Source organism: Neofelis nebulosa, chromosome 4 (genome assembly GCF_028018385.1).
Source record: "Neofelis nebulosa isolate mNeoNeb1 chromosome 4, mNeoNeb1.pri, whole genome shotgun sequence".
In the NCBI taxonomy this organism is placed as follows: domain Eukaryota; kingdom Metazoa; phylum Chordata; class Mammalia; order Carnivora; family Felidae; genus Neofelis; species Neofelis nebulosa.
The window spans coordinates 93,807,414-93,828,188 of record NC_080785.1 but is presented as its reverse complement, the minus strand read 5'-3'; the positions used below and the strand labels follow the sequence as shown (position 1 = coordinate 93,828,188).

Sequence of the window (20,775 nt, the reverse complement as noted above, 5' to 3'; positions counted from 1 at the left end):
CACCAAATGCTGATAAGGATATAGAGCTACAGGAACTCTCATTCATTGCTGATGGGAATGCAAAATGGAACAGCTACCTTGGAAGGTAGTTTGGTGGTCTCTTACAAAACGAAATATAGTCTTACAATGGGATCCAATAATCATGCTCCTTATCCAAAGGAGCTGAAATTTTATGTCCGCACAAAAACCTGCACATGAATGTTAATAGCACTTTTATTCGTAATTGCCAAAAAGTGTAAATAATCCAGATGTCTCTTAGTAGGTCAATGGACGAACTATGGTGCATCCAGACAATGGAATATGATTCAGGGCTAAAAAGAAATGAGCTAGCAAGCCATGAGAAGACATGGAGGAATCTTAAGTGCATATTACGAAGTAAAAGAAGCCCGTCTGAAAAGGCTACATACTAGATGATTCCAACTATATGGCATGTTGGAAAAGGCAAAACTAGAGACAGAAAGATCACAGGTTGCCAGGGGTTGGAGGGATGGGAGGATGAATAGGCAGAGTACAGCTTTTTAGGGAAGTGAAAATATTCTGTAAGATACCATAATGATGGGTTCATGGCATTTTACATTTGTCCAGATCCACAGAATGTAAAACACCAAGAGTGAACCATGATGTAAACTGTGGACTTTGGGTGATTATGACGTGTCAGTACAGGTTCATCAGTTGTAACAGATGTGTCACTCTGGTGGGGGATATTGATAATGGGGGAAGCCAGGCATTTGTGGAGACGGGGCTATATGGGAAATCTCTGTATATTCCCCTCAATTTTGTTGTGAGCCTAAAGCTGCTCTAAAAAAATGAAGTCTTAATAAAAAGTTAATTCAAAAAAATTAAGCCTGATTAGCAAAAAAAAATTCTGAAAATAATACTGATTATATATAATAATATTATATACTGATTATATATAGTATAAGGTATATATCAGTATGTAATATGTCGGTATATATTAGTATTATATATAATAATATTATATATTGATTCTACATTGCTACGTATATAATTAATATGTTATATAATTATATATAATACACATATAATTATATGTTTATATAATTATACAATTAACAGATTATATAATTATATTATATGTTGTAATACACATATAATCAGACCTCTGTTGTTCTTGTAGTAGATGGAAAAACTTGCGAGAAAAGCAAACACCATGTGGAGCCTGTAAATGTTTTTGCATAACCTGTAAAGCATTCATGGAAGTGGCTAATAAAAAGGGTTTTAATATTTTTTTAAAAAAAGCAACTATGTCAATGTTTACATCTGTAACTTTTTCCTTCCCGGTTCTCATTTAAACATTCTGGGGAAAATGTAGGCAAAGTAGCTTCCAGTTTTAGAATAAATAACCATTTGGATTGAAAACACACACACACACACACACACACACACACACACATATGTATTAATGATGTGTAAATTTCGTCACTTTTATTTTCTGGTTTCGGCTGCTAGATAGATAAGGTACGAGATCCCAAGATAATGAGATTTCCAGGAAGTGAGTGTGTTCATCAATCAGCATTTAAGAGATGGATGGAGCAGCCCACAAAGAAGTTAGAAGGAACAGAAGTGCTGAAAAAAGCAGAAGAATGCGTTGTTATCATAGAACATCATCACAGTGTTGGCATAGTTAACAGTGTCCAAAGTGACACTGTTTTTTAGGGAATACTATGAGCACATTTAGAGTTTTCACGTAGGAAGGAATGAGGAAAACTGAAGAATTTCTTTCACCACTAGACATGCAAACATTCGACCCATTGCTCAGCCCAAAGCCACACCATTAAGTTCTTTCATTTAGAGAAGCTTAATGTGAGAGTTTCCAGAATAAAAGAATTTCAGACTTTATAATTCTGCACACGAATAATCTCTATAAAATAGTTCAGAGTACAATTCCTTCTTGTCTATTATTTCCATCTATAAAACTGTCACTTAAAAAACATCATTTATCAAAACCAAACCCTGTGCAAATCCTTACCCACTATATCATGTTGCCTCCTCTGAAAGAAACTTAAGAGTTTGGGTTTGGAGCCAGTTGGAACTGCATCAATCACACTTATTAGCTATGTAACATTGGGCGAGTTATTTAACCACTATGAGCTTCAGTTTCCTGTGTCTTAAGTGGAAATGATAGGGTTGTTTTGAGGATATGTCAGATAATTCATGTAGAAAGTGCTTAATGAGTTAGAATAATAGTAAGGCCCTCTCTCATAACATGTTTTAAAATGCCATTCTTTTTGCTTTTGTAATTTTTCCTCTCAACACATATATCCAGGTCTTTGGTGTTTGAAAAGTACCTTGTAACTAACCGATGCTCTGATTTACATGCACTTATTTATAACTGCCAGTAGTGCAAACAATATGGCCTCTCCTTGACAAAGTTGAGCACTTCCCCTTTGCAGAACTTTTTTTTTTTTTCCATCAGCACTTGAGTGGTATCTGGCTTCTAGCAACATGCCCGTTCATGAATTGAAGGACAAAATCATGATAATCTTGACAGATGCAGAAAATGTACATGATGAAATTATAACACGCATGTATGATTTAGAAGAATACAAATACTCTTAGGAAACCAGGTTAGAACATTTAATAATCTAATGACGAATACCTAAAAAACAAAACAAAACCTCAACAAGTATACATATGGGTGAAATAATGAAATTATTCCCTTTGAAATTGGGAACAAGGCAATGATGTTATCACTTTTAGTCAACAAATTGCTCAAGTTCGTGGTAATATAGTAAGTCAACAAAAAAGACATGAAGTTTGGAAGTGGAAAAAATAACAGCAAACTTCTATATGAAGTAATTGCTTATATATGAAGAAAATTTTAAATAATTCACAGATATATCATGAGACTTAAAGAGTGCTTTGCTAGGTTGCTATATAGGAAATCAATATTTAAAAATCCGTTCATTTCTGTATATTGGAAAGTGTTAGGAAATGAAATTTAGTAAATGCTTTTATAATGGCATCATAATGCCATATACTTAGAATAAATCTAACTAAAGTTGTATCAGACTTCTATGCAGAAAACTGGAAACACTAAAAGAAATTGAAGAAAAAATAAATTTAAATTGTGCTGTAGAATATGAAGGGATTGAAACACTCAATCAGCTGCAATCTAAACTCTTGTGGATTTTTTTTTTTAATTCGACAGGCTGAATCTAAACTTAATAAGCAAATGCAAAGGACTTCAGAGAGCCAAGATTTTTAAAGAAGAAATATAAGACAAGAGGACTTATTCTCAAAGTCCTCATAAGTTATCATAAAGCTTTAGTTTGAACTAGACGTGTAAAGTAAAGCTCTCAGACCTGGCTAGATGCCACTTTGCACGGGCAGGATCTTGACTACGGCTTCCAGGAGTCAGAGAAGCTGTGTTAAGTTTTGCTGAACTTCCTTCTGATCAGCGTGATCACTTAAATCTTTAGCTCATCTTACATATTTTTCAGAAATGTTTTTGGTGTGAACTCACCAGTCTCACTAGAATTGGAGGCAAATGCCAACATTCTCAAGGGGAGGAGGGAACCAGAGAATGACAGATTTAGACACAATAACCCAAAGGCAAGAAGCTGGTTCTTTGGGGGCAATTTTTATAGACAAGTCACGTCAGTGTAATTTGTCTATTCAATCCCACATTTCAACTGGTAGAGCTTTGGGTTAAATAAAGACGCACAGTGTGATACAAGAAATAGATACGTCCCCACCAGCTCCCAAGTCTGATAGCCAGGTGCTGAGAATAAGCCAGCCAAATTGTAAAGATGAATCAAATTTTCAAAGGAAGCTGAAATAGCAAAGGGAGGAAAGGCTGGGATCTATGGGTGGTAAGTGGAAGTCCCACCTCCAGGAACCTTAGAGAACACTGGGGAAGAACAAGGTCTGAGGCTCTCTCAAGAGCCTGCTGGACTGGCAGTTAGTGTCTTTTAGTCAGAAATTAAATGAATGCTAGAATTGTGGATGCATGAAGATGAGAGAATGGAGCTCTCAGTTCCCCTGACCTAACGCTGTGTAGGAGGGGCTAAAAATACCAGGCTGACTACAAGGCAAATGATGTTTTCAGTGCCTATGTTATTGCTTTTAATTCAGAAAAACTCTATTTTTACATGCAAGTTCATCTTCTTATTCCTGCAGACAGCTCTTCGTCTTCTAAAAAGAACTGGACCAAACTCTCATTTTTAACAAGTTTGTATAAAAGTATTCTGAGCTGCTTGAGATTTTGTTTTAAAAAGTAGAGCATTGGAGTGTCTGGGAGGCTCAATCGGTTAAGCCTCTGACTTCAGCTCAGGTCATGATCTCATGGTTTGTGAGTTCAAGCTCCACACTGGGCTCTTTGCTGTCAGCATGGAGCCTGCTTCGGATCCTCTGTCTCACTCCCTCTCTGTTCCCCTCCCCCCCCCCACTTGCTCTCTCTCTAAAATAAATAAACGTCCCAAAAAAATAAAAAATAAAATAATAAAATAAAAAGTAGAACATTAAAGGTACCTAATGGAGACATGGATCGTTTGTTAGTAATGTATAAAAATTATTTTTGACTTTTTTTTAAAGGAAAACATTACCTTGTTGGATGAGAACTGCGGAAGAGCAACAGAGAGGGTAATGCCAGAAAAAAAAAAAAAAAGGATTTAAAAAAGTTTTTCACTAAATGAAAACTACAGAAATCTGATGCTTCAGGTATAGCTGGATCTAGATGCTCTCACAATATGACCAGAAAACCATCTGTATTCATCTCTTATCTTTGAAAATTTTTTAATGTTTATTTATTTTTGAAAGAGAGACAGACAGACAGAGCACAAGCAGGGGAGGGTCAGAGAGAGAGGGAGACACAGAATCCGAAGCAGGCTCCAGGCTCTGAGCTGTCAGCACAGAGCCTGACACGGGGCTTGAACTCACAGACTGTGAGATCATGACCTGAGCTGAAGTCGGATGCTCAACCGATTGAGCCACCCAGGCACCCCTGAATATTTTTTTCATTATCATTCTTCTCTGAAAGATTCTTCCCACCTGGTAATAAGATGTGACCATGAGTAACTCAAGTCTTCCTCCTACCTCCAACTCCCATGAAACAGATGCATCCCCTTTCCTTTTCTTTTTTGTTTACTTTATCTTTCAGTTTTACGTATTTGCTTATTTCTGAGATATAACTGATATTACAGCACTGTATTAGATTCAGGTGTACAGTGTAATGACTGGATTTTGTATATGCTGCAAAATGCTCACCACAGTACGTCTAGTTAACATCCATTGCCACACACAGTCACAGATGCTTTTCTTGCAAAGAGAACTTTTAAGATCCCTCCTAGCAGTGCAAACAAATGCACCCCTTTTCTGATGTAATCGGTAAACGTCTTTGGATTGACTCTAGTTTTTCATGCCTGTGCAGTTGGGGCTGGGGTCAGCCCCACTGTAAGCACATAGACTAAAGAATGTGGAAGGGGCTTTCCCCAAAGTGGTGCTATGCTGATGAACATTGCAAAATATTTCCTCAGTGGAGCTGTGATAAACATCTATTGCTGGGGAAGTGTTTGCTGTGCTTCTGACACCACTGTGTAGCTACCAGAACTGGAAGACACTCAGATTGTCTTCACTACTGAAATCTGCCTCCTTTTCAGGTATTCCCACACTTCCTGATGGGTAGAGGCCACTGGAATCTGTGGTGTATCATGTTGTTTTCTTCCCCGTCTATGGAAACTTTGGTGATTTAAAACTAGTGCTATTTTCCAGGTGCCTGGGTGGCTCAATTGGTTAATCAATCTGACTCTTGATTTCAGCTCAGGTCATGAACTCACGGTTCTCGGGATCGAGCCCTGCATCAGGCTCTGCTCTGACAGTGTGGAGCCTGCCTGGGGTTCTCTCTCCCCATCTCTCTCTGCCCCTCCGCCACTAGCATGCACCATCTCTCTCTTTCAAAATGAATAAATAAATTTAAAAAAATAAATAAAACCAGTGCTCTTTTTCAAATCTCTGTTTTTCTATTTAATAAAGTATTAATACATGTGATTTTTTTTTAAATGTGGCCCATAATTATTTAGCTAATGTATTGGGCTCCTTTTATCCCCAAAAGGATTCTTTATGAGATACCTTCATTCCAAAAGTAAAGTTCCCCACCACTAAGTCATTCAACAACCATTGACTAAGTAATGCTCTATTTAGGCATAGGATACATTAATTAACAAGTAAATTCAAGTCTTTGGACTTTCCCCAACTTCAGATCTCTTTCTTCTCTCCCCGATGTGATTTAGATTTTCCCCCATGTAAGAAATTTAAATTTCACCGACAAAAGTTCAGTATTTCATGGTAACCAAAGCTGTATTTGAAGGCACAAACCAGAAAGCGTGGTCTGATACAAGTGACACTGTTCATAACAAAGGGCAACGAGAAACCCTCAGTTGTGACTCATGTTTTAGTAAACAGAGCATGCACATGAACTCTGACACCCAGGCAAGGTTTCTGCCACCTAAAAACTAAAATAGTGAATGTTGTGGGGCTCCTGGGTGGCTCGGTTAAGCGACTGACTCTTGGTTTCAGCTCAGGTCATGATCTCATGGCTCATGAGTTCGAGCCCTGTGCCAGCTCTACGCTGACAGCACAGAGCCTATTTGGGATTCTGTCTCGCCCTCTCTCTCTCTCTGCCTCTCTCTCTCCAAATAAATAAGTAAACTTAAAATAAAATCAAATAATAATAAGATAAGATAAGATAAAATAAAATAAAATAAAATAAAATAAAATAAAATAAAATAAAATAAAATAAAAACAGTGAATGTGATAAACTCCTTAAAACTAACTTGTGTCAGAAACCCTAGCCAAGGTAGTGCTGCCTGGCACTGTTCTTGAAACAACTTATAGTAAAAGAAAAAAATATGTTTCTTCTGTTATCCCTTTTTTTCAGGAAGAAGCAAAAAGCAGTTTAATGAATTAGAGATGATTGGAGGTGGTTGATAAGGACCGAGTCCAAAGGTAAGTTGGAGTTGTCAACTTAAACAGCATTTAATGCTCTCCCTTTGCTCCTAGTATCACCTCCTTAGGCCCTTGGTAGCAGCTCCTGTTTTGAAGGGCAGAAAAGTCTGAAGACAACTACGAAGACGAATCCAAGCCACATCATCTAAAACATAGAGTTGTGATCATAAATACAAACACAGTCAAGGACTCCCCAAACCCTGGCATTTCTGAAAATAGGCATTTCCAGGTGCCATGCTGGGCACTGGGCATGTGGGTGACAGCCAGACTGACCACTGCGCGGGCAGTCAGTTTTGTCAGTCTCCACTGACATGAGTCTTGCTTCAGGGATAAGATTTCCTTCAAGGACTCTGGGTGAGCTCCTGGAGCTGTCTCACTGGCTGACCTGGGAAACCCACACCAAGCAGCAAAGGCACCAGAGGGGTGTCAGGTTTAAACTTTCAGTTATCTTCTCCAATCTCCACCTCATCTGGAAGGGAGGCAGAGAGCTCATCTGCTTTGCAAAGCGGAGAGACGGTTATCCAAGGAAACACAAAAGCCAAGGTCAGTTTAGATTCAGAAAGTCACTGCACCAAAGATTCCATAAACCTCGCCCTGCAGAAATGAGGGAGGCAGTTCTGGGTCAAGCCAGTTCTTAACACATGTGCAAAATGGACCACCCAAGAGGGGTTCTTGCTGAGCAAACTGGCCTGCCTGCCTTCTGCTTTCCTGTGTCTGCAACTCTGGGCCCAGGAGCAAGCTGATGACACCAGTCTAAGGGCATAAAGGACCATTCCTATTCATCCTATTCATTCATTCATGTCCTAGGGCATCTAGGACAGCAGATATCAGGAAAGAACACTATTCAAATTCAAAGATTTCACCAGTGCCTCTTACATGCAAGTACTTCTAATGGGAGTATTTACCAAAACAGTCAACTCACTACTGCATTTTTTAATCTGTCTTCTTTCACATTTGTACAATGTGATAAATTCAAGCAGAGATGCCCTGGGGATTTCTTGGAATAATTCATAACCCAGTGGTTTTGCTGTTTATCGCTACTCCTGAAGTCCCACGATGTGAGCCTCTCTTTCCATTGACACCCTAGTATTGTTTATTCCTTCTGAGTATTGTATGGCTTGCCTTTTCAGCGCTCTCCTCCAAACTACACAAAGTTTAGCTTGAGACTTTGACATCTATTAAAACACAGGGTCTCCTTCAGGTAGTAATATACTTGATTACTGTTTTCACTTAAGACGTGAAGTTTATTATCCTATCAGCTGGGCCCAAAACAACCCCAACCAAGTTCACCAATTTGCAGACTGCAGACTAAATCTGGCCTGCAGATATTTTATTTGGCTGGCTCAGTGATTTTTGTTTTGTTTTGTCTTGGTTTTGTTTGGTTTTGCTTTGTAATTGAATTTGAATGACTTTTGGCAGAAGATTCTCAAATTCCATAGACTCCACCCCTCCCTATTGCCATGAACCTTACAGACACTGGGGTTTGTGATGATTGCCCAATATAGTAAATGGTGATAGGAGGAACCCGTGTCTCATTCCCAGTCTCTTAATAAAAGCTTTCAATATTTCACCTCTAAATATGATAAGATTCTTTTTTTGGTTTATATTTATATTATTTGTCAGTGGTTTTTTTTTTTTATATCATCAGATAAAGAAGACCTTTCTACTTCTTGTAGAAGTCATTATCACAAATGGGTGTTGAGTTTTACCAAGTGCTTTCCCTGCCTCTACTGAGATGACCTATTATTTTTCTCCCCTTTTTCTGTTAATTGCTAACCTACTTTGCTTGATTATCAAATGTTAACTGAACATTATATTTTTAGAATAACTCCATCTTGGTTATGATATAGTATCCTTGTTATACAGAGCTTGATTATGTTTGCTATTATTTTCTTTAGAATTGTTACCTAACTTGAAGAGAAAGCTTAGTTTTACATTTTCCTTTTTAGAAAAACAAAGATCTTTGGTTACAGAGACCAAGGAAATGCTCACTCATTACAGAAGTTGGGAAGGGTTCCTCTTCTCTATTGTCAGGAAGAGCTTGAGCCTGGGTGGTTAAGGTTGGTTAAGCATCTGACTCTTGGTTTTGACTCAGGTCATGGTCTCATGGTTCCTGTAATCAAGCCCCACGTCAGGCTCTCTGCCGACAGCGCAGAGCCTGCTTGGGATTCTCTCTCTGCCCCTCCTATTCTCTCTCTCTCTCTCTCAAAATAAATAAACTTAAAAACATTAACTGATTTACATGAAATCTCAAATTAATTGCCTAGGGTTCTAAATAATAGCCTCTTCTTACCTTCTTAATGCCTGCATGATTTCTAATGATGACTCCTTTTTCATTTCTGATATTGGTATTTTGAGCCTTTTCTCTATTTTTCATCAGTCCTGCTAGGAGTTGATTGATTTTATTAATCTTTTCTCAAAATTAACTTTTGGCTTTATTTTCTCTATTTGTTTGCTTTTTAATTTAGTTACTTTTAATTTAGTTACTTTTAATTTATAATGACTCAGATATGACTGCACCATAACATATAATTAGGCATCCAGATGTGCAACTATGTGCAGAATCATCATGAATGTGACACGTACAGACTCTGACCACCCAGGTATGTTGTGTAGGGTGGCCTCAAAATCACGCGCAGCCTTGCTGTTAGTGATGTGGTCTTCTGAGACGGGGAACGGTTTGTGGAATCATTCCCGTGAAACCAAATGCAGTCTTCTCTCCAGTTACAGTTATTACCAAAGATTCTATGTATATTAAAACGGTACAGAACTACTTTGTGTTAATATAAAGGAAGGTAGGCTCTAGGTAGGTTTTCATCTATGTAAATTTCTAGTGAGACAAGGTGAAGGTTGGGCAGGATGTGGTACAATTATTTGATTGCGGGACACCTTGTATCCCTAACCCATCTCACTGAATGTCCACAGCATTTCCCAATCAGTGTGGCAAAAGGGAAATACAAGCCTCCTAAAATTTCCAAAATGTCCTCAGGTGGCTCTACCATCACACTGAGGTATAGCTGTTATGGGGGAAGATTATGGCAGATTATCCTCACTATTTTATCATCAAAAATGGATCTGTCTTTAACTTCCCCATATCCACTAAAATTGAGGGTTGACTACTGGGCTCCATTTTTCTCTTCTGCTTGGACAAGCTGTGGCTCCCCAGGGCCTGCCCTAACTGAGACTTCCTCTGGGCTGTCTCCAGTCCACTCCTACTACATAATAGTGCTCACTGACCACCGCTAGAGCAATGCTAGTGTAAGATCTGTTCCCAGCCTGTGTGGCAGCCTGGATCTTGGTCTCTATAAAGCCTCGTGTGTATCCTTCCACCCCCTTCTTCACTTGGGTCATCCTAGACTGACCTGCAGTGCACTGAGCCCTGCATTTCAACAGGTGGTTACCTTGGCGTAAAGCTCCCTCCCTGGAGGTCCCAGGGGATTTTCCAGATCTCTAACTGGCATCAGGGCTGAATGGAGGCACAGTAAGTAAGTCCTGATTGGGTTTGGCACACCAAGTTCATTACATATTTTAGGGGCTCCGCCTAGATTATGTGTCAGTTTCAAAACCCTTCACACATGCTTTTACCTAGTTGTACTTCTGCCTCTTTGGGTCATTGACTACCTTTCTTGAGCCACCATGATGTTGTGGGTCAATGACAAAACCGTCATTCTCTGTGCTGGTAGCAAGTTCTAGGATGATGTTAACCCATCAAGTTACAGGGGCTGCAGCTTCCAGTCCCATAGTTAACTGGGATTTCTCCCACTGTGGGTCCCTTGCCACCGATGGAGTCAACATGTGCTCGATCCCAAGGCCCGCAGTTCAGGTACCTGCAGCACTGCCTGCACTGTGACAACACCCCCCTTTCAAGCACACCTACCCAGGTGACACACTGAATGTCTTCTAACCTTTTCTTTGACACAAGTCGCTGCTTTTCTACCATGCTAGAAGTGAGGCCAGCAGCAGGAGCAGGTATGACCAGTGTCTCTCTGCTGCAAGGGCTACTCAACGACTGACGTGACTTGTTGAGACTCCTCCTTCTGTTGAAACTCCTACCAGCGGTGCTTCTGGAGACCCAGAGACTCCCGTAGCTAAGCAGCCCATGTCCCCAGCTGCTCACCGGTGCACTACTCAGTCAGGACTGAAAAGGACCTTGGCCTTTGCAGGAGGAATGATGTTTTGTTTTGTTTTGTTTTGTTTTGTTTTGGTTTGGTTTAGTTATGCATCTCTATTTCCTCCTATGACCCAGCAGTAATTGTCAGAGGGACGTATGTGATCAGTGTTAACACAACTAACAAATGGTCAGCAAATGGTTGGTCAGACTTTCCCTGAGCGTTCATGTGGTATATAACAAGGTAAGGCAGACCTGGGAAAAGCATTTTTCCAAAAAGGATCCTTTTTATCTCGGCAGCTGTTCCGACACCAGGTCTGGATTGCACTGACACTGACATCGACCTTGTTCATGTGTGTTTCTGCATTTCTGTACTGTCCTGATATTCCGGTTTCCTGACATCCTTGTCTACTCTGGGGTTCTTCCTTTACCTCCTCACCTGCTGGGGTTGGCACTATTTTCTTCTGCCAAATGCAGATGAATCAAAACCATGAGCAGAGAGGCTCATGTGAGCAGCCTGTTGAGAATTCGGCCTCATTCTGATTTTGACCACAAGCTGACTCCTTATACATGTGGATTGCTCCTGAATTAGGTGCCCGAGGTAGGTAGTGCAATGTATTATAACATGAGAACGTGTATAGAATAGATTCTGGGGGCCATCAGTGTATATGAGCTACTTAGACATCCACTAAGACTTTTCTTTGTAAATATTTTCTTTATAGTTAGTCACTAAAAATTACAGAGCTTCAGTCACCCAAAATGTATTTCTTGTGCATACTCACTGAAACCAGAAATGTAACCTGATTCTGAAATCGAAACAAGACATCGTATTCTGGTTTTCTTCATGGGAAATGACTGACTTTGGTAGAGTAGAATTAGAAAGTTAGAAGCTTATGAATAAGAACCAAAGATGTATAATGCCAAAGCACCCATTGCAAGGTCTGATGAATTGGATTTAATAGATACAATTTAAAATGGCTAAGGGTTCGTCAGCTTCGTGAAAAACTAAGCTATATCTGAGTTGGACTTTTGGCTGCTGAAAAACTTGCTAAAATATCTGGTCAGATGGACTCACTCTTAAACCCAGAGATGGTTTCAGATGCTCCTGTGAAGCCACAGTGAAGACAGCAGGCATCTCCTCTCAGTGTCCTTGTCTGCTCCCTAGCTTCGTCACCAATGGCCACACCATGTATTTGGAGAAATATTTTCTCACTTAATAGGAAACCTGCTCAAGAGGGATTATGGACAAAAAATAATACCTATTTCCATCAACCTTCTGTGGGCTTTTCCATTAATTTGCTATGTTGTCAACATAGAAAAGTCGGTTATGGAAATAAGAAAGTCTGCCATGGAAGGTGAATAAAGGACTACTTCTCACAAGGAGCACGAGCTGGGATATTAGGAAGTCAAATTTATACCATGCTAAGATATCACTTGTGGGAATTTTCACACATCATATTTCCTTTGTATAAAGATATATATTCAAGCACATTTGTAAAAGAAAAAAACCAACAAAAACAAATATGCAACAGAAAACAATACCATATTATCACACTTCTTAGTGTAGATCTTTACCAAGTGTCACAGAAAATATTCATAAAAGAATATCAACTGCAAAAAATAAGTTATGGAATATATATTTATTTATATGTTCATACAAAAATCTAGATAGAGATACATCAATATGCAATAATGGGATTATCTCTGAATGGTAGGGCTTTAGGCAATTTTGTTTTTCTTTACAACTTCTAATTATTCTACAATGGACTTGGATTGATTATATAATAAATATGCTGAAAACACAAGAAAGTATATTTCCCAATGTCCCAGCTTCTAGTCAGTGAAATGACTAGTAGGAACGAGAGTAGGTCCACAGTGTTGTGTAGTGACTTCACAGTCTTTTACTAGTTCCTGAGCTACCAGCTCTCTTGCTTCCTACCTCTTCTGTCCTACCTTAAATGCCTGACAGGTTGATGGAAAACTCTTGTTGGCCTTAGCTTTTACCATGTGTGAAATGGGCTCATTTTATCATGTATTTCAAGTGAAATTTACAATATAGATATGGCTGGTTAGAAGCATGACATCAGGTTATGTACCTTAAGATTACATCAAAATGGCTTATACATTTTTATTATTCACTGCTGTTTTAATTGTAAAAGACAAGGCACCCGGAAGACAGACCGTCTTCTAGCTCAAACTATAAATGGCCAAAGTGTGGCACATTCAGTATTCTGTATTTATTAGGACTACGTTTTCTCAAACAGCATGTCTATTACACTTATTTTTGCATCTCTGTTAGTATTAAATTATCAGTGTATTAGAGTCTTCCTAATAACCAGTACTTGAGGCTTCCTGACACATTGTTATACAGCCATCAGCTTTTAATAAAAATTGTTTCACCATAAAAGGAAAATGAATCTGTAATAATTATTGGCTTGTTTCAGGTTTGTCTTCAAGAGAGATTGAGCTGGTAGGCTAGGGGAATGTCCAGGAGTGGTGTTTACATAAGGAGAAAGATGCCTAATACTCACTCAAACATGCTTTTATTCAAAGGCAAGTGGCAGAAATTGCTGCTCATAAGAAAGCAAATGTGAAAATGGCAGTTCTTCCACATACTGAATGTATACTCTGGGGTAGCTGCCTTAGGTATTACCTGTTGTTGTTGTTGTCTTAAGATTTCATTTTATTTCTGAGAGAGAGAGAGAGAGACCAAGTGAGCAAGCCTGAGTCAGGGAGGGGCAGAGGAAGAGGGAGAGAGAAAGAAGCTCAAGCAGGCTCCTCGCTGAACGTGGAGCCCAATGCAGGGCTCGATCTCACAACAATGAGATCATGACCTGAGCCAAAATCAAGAGTCAGATGCTTAACCAACTGAGCCACCCAGGCGCCCCACCTTAGGTATTATCTTTACACATCACTACAATCCTGTTCTGTAAGTGAGGGAACTAAACCATAGACATGGCCTAACCCAAAAAGCTGAGAAATGGCAGTTAGATTTTACACAATTTCAGTTTGATTTCAAAGTCCTGTCTTTGCTGAAGCTATAGGACCCCAATAATTCCACCATGCCTTTATAGGAATTCTTATGCTTTTTACAGTGTCACCACATAATAAATACTGCAGGTTTCTTTTGATCCCTACAACAATCAAAAGAAGTATTTTTCGTCATATACACAGATATGGCTAATAGAAGTTTTTGCAACGGAAAAAAATCCAAAAGACATGGAGTTTTTGTTACTATAAATGTAAATCCTATTCATTCTTTCCTGAAAGGTGTTGTGTGATACAAGACATTGAAACTTGCTTATTGAGAATAGAAAAGTCTTGGTCTCAGTTTTGATCCAGTTCCAAACCAAAGGAATCTTGTGCTGGGGCTTAAAACAGAGAGCTGAAATGATACACGTCCCTTGCTAGACTGGGAACCGCAATCCCTTAATTCAGATGACCTCAAGACTTGACCAGAGAGTACTCAGCTGCTTCTTCCGGTTACCTTTTCATGCTGGCTTGTCCTTAATATAGCTAATGCTCCCCAGATGTATGAGCTGCTAGCTGTCTTTAACTCTCACTGGGCTCACATGCAGCACTGCCTGCTTTGCACTGAAATGGAGGGAGAAGAAATCTCTCCTAATGCAGAAAATTTCAAGTCTCTCAAGTGCCATCAGAGCAAAGCAATGCCATTCAGGCAAAGCGACCAAATGCACATTTTTATTTTAAACATCTCATTTTTTAAAAAATAAAATAGAATACTGTAATAAACTTCCCCTGTGCCATTACCCAGCTTCAACAAAATGATTTCATGTTGTAACATGAACCTCTTACCATGTACACCTTCCAGGATGATTTTGTAGCAAATTTCAGACATTTCATTTTGTCAACAAACATTTCAGTGTGTAACTCTAAAAGAAGAAGACTCTTCTTTCTACATAACCACAATACCATGATGGTAGCTTTAAAAATAAAATAATTCTGAATGCCATCAAATATTTGGTCAGTGTCTACATTTCCAACTATATCTTTAATGTCAGAAAGTTTTCTGGTTTGAATCAGGATCCAAACAAGGCCTACATGCCATTATTGGTTAATATATTCCTTTCTCACCTATGGGGGGTTCCCCTTCCATCTATTTTTCCTCTCTTCAGTTTATTTGAAGAAACTCAATTGTGTGTCCTGTAGAATTCTTTGTCCTGATTACATCTCCATAGCAGGGTTTAGCATATTCCTTCTTCCTCTGACTTGTCTGTGACTTAATAAATGGATCAGGAAGACTAACCAGATTCAGGTTTGATTTTTTGGAAAGATTCCTTCCTCTCTCAGGAGACACCTAATATCTGGTTTTCTTTCTGTTTTTGGTATTAGTAATAATTGATACTTAATGCCTACATCCACGAACACATTTTGTGTTACAAATGGATGATATTCCAATTCTGTCATTTCTTTCTCATTTATTTGCTGACCTACCATAATTTACTCAGTGGTTCTTTGCTTATACATTTTCAAAGTAATGAGTTGGTTCATTAGAGTCTTCCGATGGCTGACCAATTATTGTTTTAAGTATCATTATGAATTCATGGATTTAAGCTGATGAATTTAAATATGTTTTTGTTTTTGTTTTTTTTAGAGATAGTATGAGTGGGGATGGGGCGGGGGGGGGGGGGGGGAGAAAAAACCCAGGCTTCACACTCAGCGCAGAGCCCAATGCAGGGCTCAATCCTACCACCCTGGGATCATGACCTGAGCCAAAATCAAAAGTCAGGGCTCAACTGGCTGAGCCACCCAGGAGCCCCTGGTGAATTTTAATCTTTTGAAGGTTTTTTTTTTTTCCTCATTGGTCTTCATATTGCTTCATCTTTGACAGTCTTTGAGAGCTGATTTTCAAGTTTTTGACACACACTTAATAATCTTTGATAGCTTCCTCATTATCTGATGTGACAAGAGTTTCCAAGACAAGCTTGTATATTTCCTGTCCTGGATCTGAATCTAGAATTAGCCATCTCTCCAAAGATCTCTTGTTCCTTTCAGAAGGAAATTGGATTTCAACACCACATCCTGGGGAGCAAGAGTGCTTCTAGGACATTTTGCTACTGGGTGCATCAGTGTTTCTTAGACTTTTCAGTTGAAAAAACTACAAATAGTTTCTTTCAAGCAGAAAATGTCAGTTTATACTGAGACTTCAAATTCAGGACTAAAAGCTCTTATTAATCTCTTCTTTCTGACATCAGTTTTTCCTTTCTCCCTTGTCAAGAATCTTGCTTGTCAAGGACACTGGATAATAGGATTATAATATCGCAGAATTATACTTTATGCATACAACATTTTTGAGTTACAAAATCATTGCTATCACCTATACTATGATTACTGAAAACTACCATTTTTTTTCTAGCTTTTTTTTTTTTGTCCTTAAGGCATATATTAGGGATATACAATCAAAAACTGTTCTTTAAAAAATATTTTGGAGCACCTGGGTAGCTTAGTTGGTTGAGCATCTGACTCTTGACTTCAGCTCAGGTCATGACCCTAGGGTCATAGGATCAAGCACTGCTTTGGGCTCCATGCTGAGCAAGCCTGCTTAAGATTCTCTCTCTCTCTCCCTCTCTCCCTCTGTCTTTCTCCCCTGCTCTGTCTCTAAAAAAATAAATACAAACGAAAAGATATTTGGATTCGTTTCTGAGGGGTTATGCCAGCACTAGTTACTGGTTTTGATTCACTTCTCTCATTTTAATTCAATTTTTAGGGACTTAATTTTTTATTATATAAAATGCTTACACAGATTCAAAGTCAATTCCATAGAACAAGGTATATTGAAAGAAGTCTACCTTCTATCCCTGTTCCTTCATCCTATTCACTCTGTACCCTTAGGGGAGATGTCCGCATTAGGATTGGTACCTATAATTATTACATATTGTATTTCTTCCCTTATTACCATTATTTACTCACTGTTCTATAATTAACTGTATGCTAATGCTCACCAAATGCCCTTAAATTGATGTCTATCCAGTCATTTTAATTGTCTGAAGGTTATTCTTGAATGGATACGTCAGGAATAACTCATGGGATGTTGAAAAGAGTTTGGCTTTATACTTGAAAAGCAACTTATCTGAGTAGAACACAGTTGGTCCAGATTTTATTTTTGCTTTATCCTAGAAGGCATAAAGTGTTGCTATTGAAAATTCCTCACAATTTTATTTTCTGTCAGTTATAAGTGACTTAGATTTCAAGATGTTTCCCAGATGTCAAGAGAATTTACTCAATTTTGTCAACAACCAGTAATTTCCTTACTTTCCTGTGTTCTCATTTTATTTTCCCAGGTACACAGTGTGTCCTTTCAACATGTACTGTCTTATGCATATATATTCTTAATTTTAGGAAAGTTTTTTTTATTATAGATTTTTAAAATATCTCATTTTATTGTTTTGGTTTTCTTCTTTGGGGACTTTATTATACACATGTTGTTTCTTCTTTTCCTATCTTTCATAAGGCTGAATGTATCAGAGATTTCCAGAGGGCTGATACCTGAACTGTACCTATTAAAAGCCCAGCTTTAAAGAGCAGTAAAATGTTAAGGAATATAAGCCTAAGGTCTATAAAGTCTAAGGATAGAATTGACTAACTACCAGGTGAACTGAATGCATATTCTCCTATGGTTCAGACGACCAACAGGCTATATGTTTCCTAGTAATCTTATGTCCTCTTATTTTCTTAAGTGCCTAAAATAAGAAATTACATGAAATTTACTATTGCAAGTGAGATTATGCACAGTTTCCAAAGTAAAGTTTACAAAAACAGTTCCAGGGGAAATTATTTATAATTCATTGCTAGGCAAAACTTTGTTTTCCCTGTTTCTTTTTTTCTAATGAGGTCATCATAACCAGGCTTTCTATTTCCCCCTGGCTGCTAGGAATCTGAGCCAAATTGTGGCTCAGTCTGGTAACAATAAACATGATTATGACAGGATCCTTATTGCATGCAGGTATTCTTTAACTTGACCCCAAGTTAAAGGTTTTTAAAATTTGGTGTGAAAGGACAAGTTTACAGAGAAACCATATACAAAATTTAGTTAGAATATACATTTTTTTTTCTGGGAAAATCCAGACATTTCATCAGATTTTTATTCTAAAAGAGATCTGTGATGCAGAAAGAATGTGAAAACTACTGTTCTTTTATTAATTATTTCATTAATAAAACAGAAGCGTCTATTTTAGTTTAATTTTAAATTCTCAGTGATTTACCTCAAAATGAGTTATTTACTTTTGGAATCACATTAAGCTTATTTATTTATTTTTAACGTTTATTTATTTATTTTTTTTAACGTTTATTTATTTTTGAGACAGAGAGAGACAAAGCACGAACGGGGGAGGGTCAGAGAGAGGGAGACACAGAATCTGAAACAGGCTCCAGGCTCTGAGCTGTCAGCACAGAGCGCTATGCGGAGCTTGAACTCACGGACCACGAGATCATGACCTGAGCCGAAGTCGGACACTTAACCGACTGAGCCACCCAGGCGCCCCAACGTTTATTTATTTTTGAGAGACAGTGTGAGTGGGGAAGGGGCAGAGAGAGAGGGAGACACAGAACCTAAAACAGGCTCCAGGTTCTGAGTTGTCGACGCAGAGCCTGACATGGGGCTCAAACTCAGGAATGGTGAGATCATGACCTAAGTCAAAGTCAGATGAACCACGCAGGTGCCCCAGCACACTGAGCTTTTTTTTTTTTTTTTTTTTGTCTTGACAAAATATGATGAATAACAAACTGATGAATTTAACTTCAGACCTCAATCACTGAAAATGAAGTCATTCCATTTATAAGTCTAGATTATGTAATATGGGGGGGGGTGTAGCTAAGCTCTTTTTCTACAAATATTAAGAGCCTGCTAAAAATAAAACTGGGTTCCCTAACTTTAGAAAGAATGCTAGCTAGCATCCTATATTATCATTGTAAATAGTGTCCTCCTTAAAATACGTTGAGACACAAACCAATGAGGCAATTATTTCTATATAAGCTAGTTTCATTATATTTACTTTTTCTCTTCTTTTATAATGCATTGTGTTTTCTTGCATATGTGTAAATGTCTCGAGGTCTTTTGGTGAACATTTACCAAATTGGTCATATTATTTCATTATTGCCATATATCAGACACCTCTGGAGAAATGCTTCCATCCACTTAATGAAGAATCAAGGTCTGCAAATAGTTCTCTTGCTCAATGCATAGACAGAAGATATTGTAAGAGTGTGTTATAGAATTAAAACAAATACTAAATTTACATTAATCTGATATCTGAGTAGAGCGAAGAGGTAGGACAAGGCACGCAGTGCTTGTTAAATCAAAATTGACCAAACTTGGGAGGAAAAAAATTAAGCTTATGCTTAGGAATCCAAAATATCTCAATTAGATGTGCAATTGAATAGAATCACTTACCTAGAATGCATTCATTTTGTATTTTGTCAACGATTTCCTTTTAACTATTTGTGTTCATTCTTTAAGCCTTTTTCTAGCATACAGTAAGTTTGTAATTCTGTGAACAGATTGGCATTTCAATAAAAAGAGTTTTGTTGACTTGAGAAATAAAATTAACTTCTGGTTTTGGACCTATTGGAAATACGGTTGCCATTTCCATTCTTGCAAGGATCTGCAAAATTAGCTTTGAATAATTTCTTCCTGATTTGCTATTCCTCGTGTAATTAAACACTTTAAAATTCAGAGAATTTAGATTTGACTTTGATATTTCAAACTGTTTAGAATGTGGCTGATGATTAAATGGTGAATAATGGTAATATACATAATTTTGCATGACATGAATAAAAACAGCTAGGTGAAATTTCACAAATCATTTGCCCTTTAAGCAAATGGTTACACATTTTTGGTCTGTTGATTTATGCAGTCAACTAGAATTAGTAATTAACTTGCAATCTGATGGACTTGAAGTCGGAGAAAAAGATTTGAGGTTGGAATTTGTTTCTATGAATGTTTTTGTAAATGTGGAGTCAGCTTAAATGCCCGAAGTGGATTCTGACACTGACACTTTTCTTCCTCTCTGCTGATTTGATTCATAGGGCCAGTAGTTAAGTGGCTGAATAGTGAGGTTACAAGCAGTCATTATTAAGGTAAGCAAAGCCTCACTCTTGCTTGTGGTCGGACATCTGATTTTAATTGTGGGAGAGGTAGATAAACATTGATGCTATGGTAGGAGAGAAGCTGGTATGCCATTTCTAAGCTCATTGGAAGCTTATAGCTTGCCAGTTTACACAGACATACACACAAGAGGGTGGAAATAGAGCCTAGTTTCTGTATTCTTTGTTTCTGTATTCTACTGATAATTTTCTAGAGAGATAAATACAGCCTCGGATGTAACCCTAGATTTAAAAAGCAAAAATACAAAAAATGAAAATGGACTACCTTTCAGTTCACATGCCCTCACACCCACCCTCCAATCCCAACCTCTGGGTCTCACTGGGGCCACATTACTCAGTTATTTATTCCTAATTCACACAATCCCTTTCTCTACCACTTATTTTCCCTAACTGCACTCCAACCCCTGCCAAAAACAAAAGACTAAAAAATAACATCAAAGAAGACCCCACAAAGGTTTTGTTTAACTTCCTTTTCACCCCACCTTCCACCAAATGAATTCCTTAAAAGTCACATCGTGGTTAATCATGCTGGTTTTCAGTAGAATTATTCTACTAATGTAACACAAATCAGAATCATA

At 38.1% G+C, this 20,775-nt stretch overlaps 1 long non-coding RNA gene across 1 annotated transcript in view; it reads left to right on the top strand.

The window, feature by feature from the left end:
* LOC131509562 (uncharacterized) overlaps window positions 1–20,170 on the top strand; it is a 117,209-nt gene extending 97,039 nt beyond the window's left edge. Inside the window, exons 4-5 of the long non-coding RNA XR_009260573.1 lie at window positions 6,899–6,966; window positions 20,120–20,170. This is a non-coding gene — a long non-coding RNA (uncharacterized LOC131509562). The remainder of the gene's footprint in view (window positions 1–6,898; window positions 6,967–20,119) is intronic.
* The last annotated feature ends 605 nt before the right edge of the window (window positions 20,171–20,775 follow it).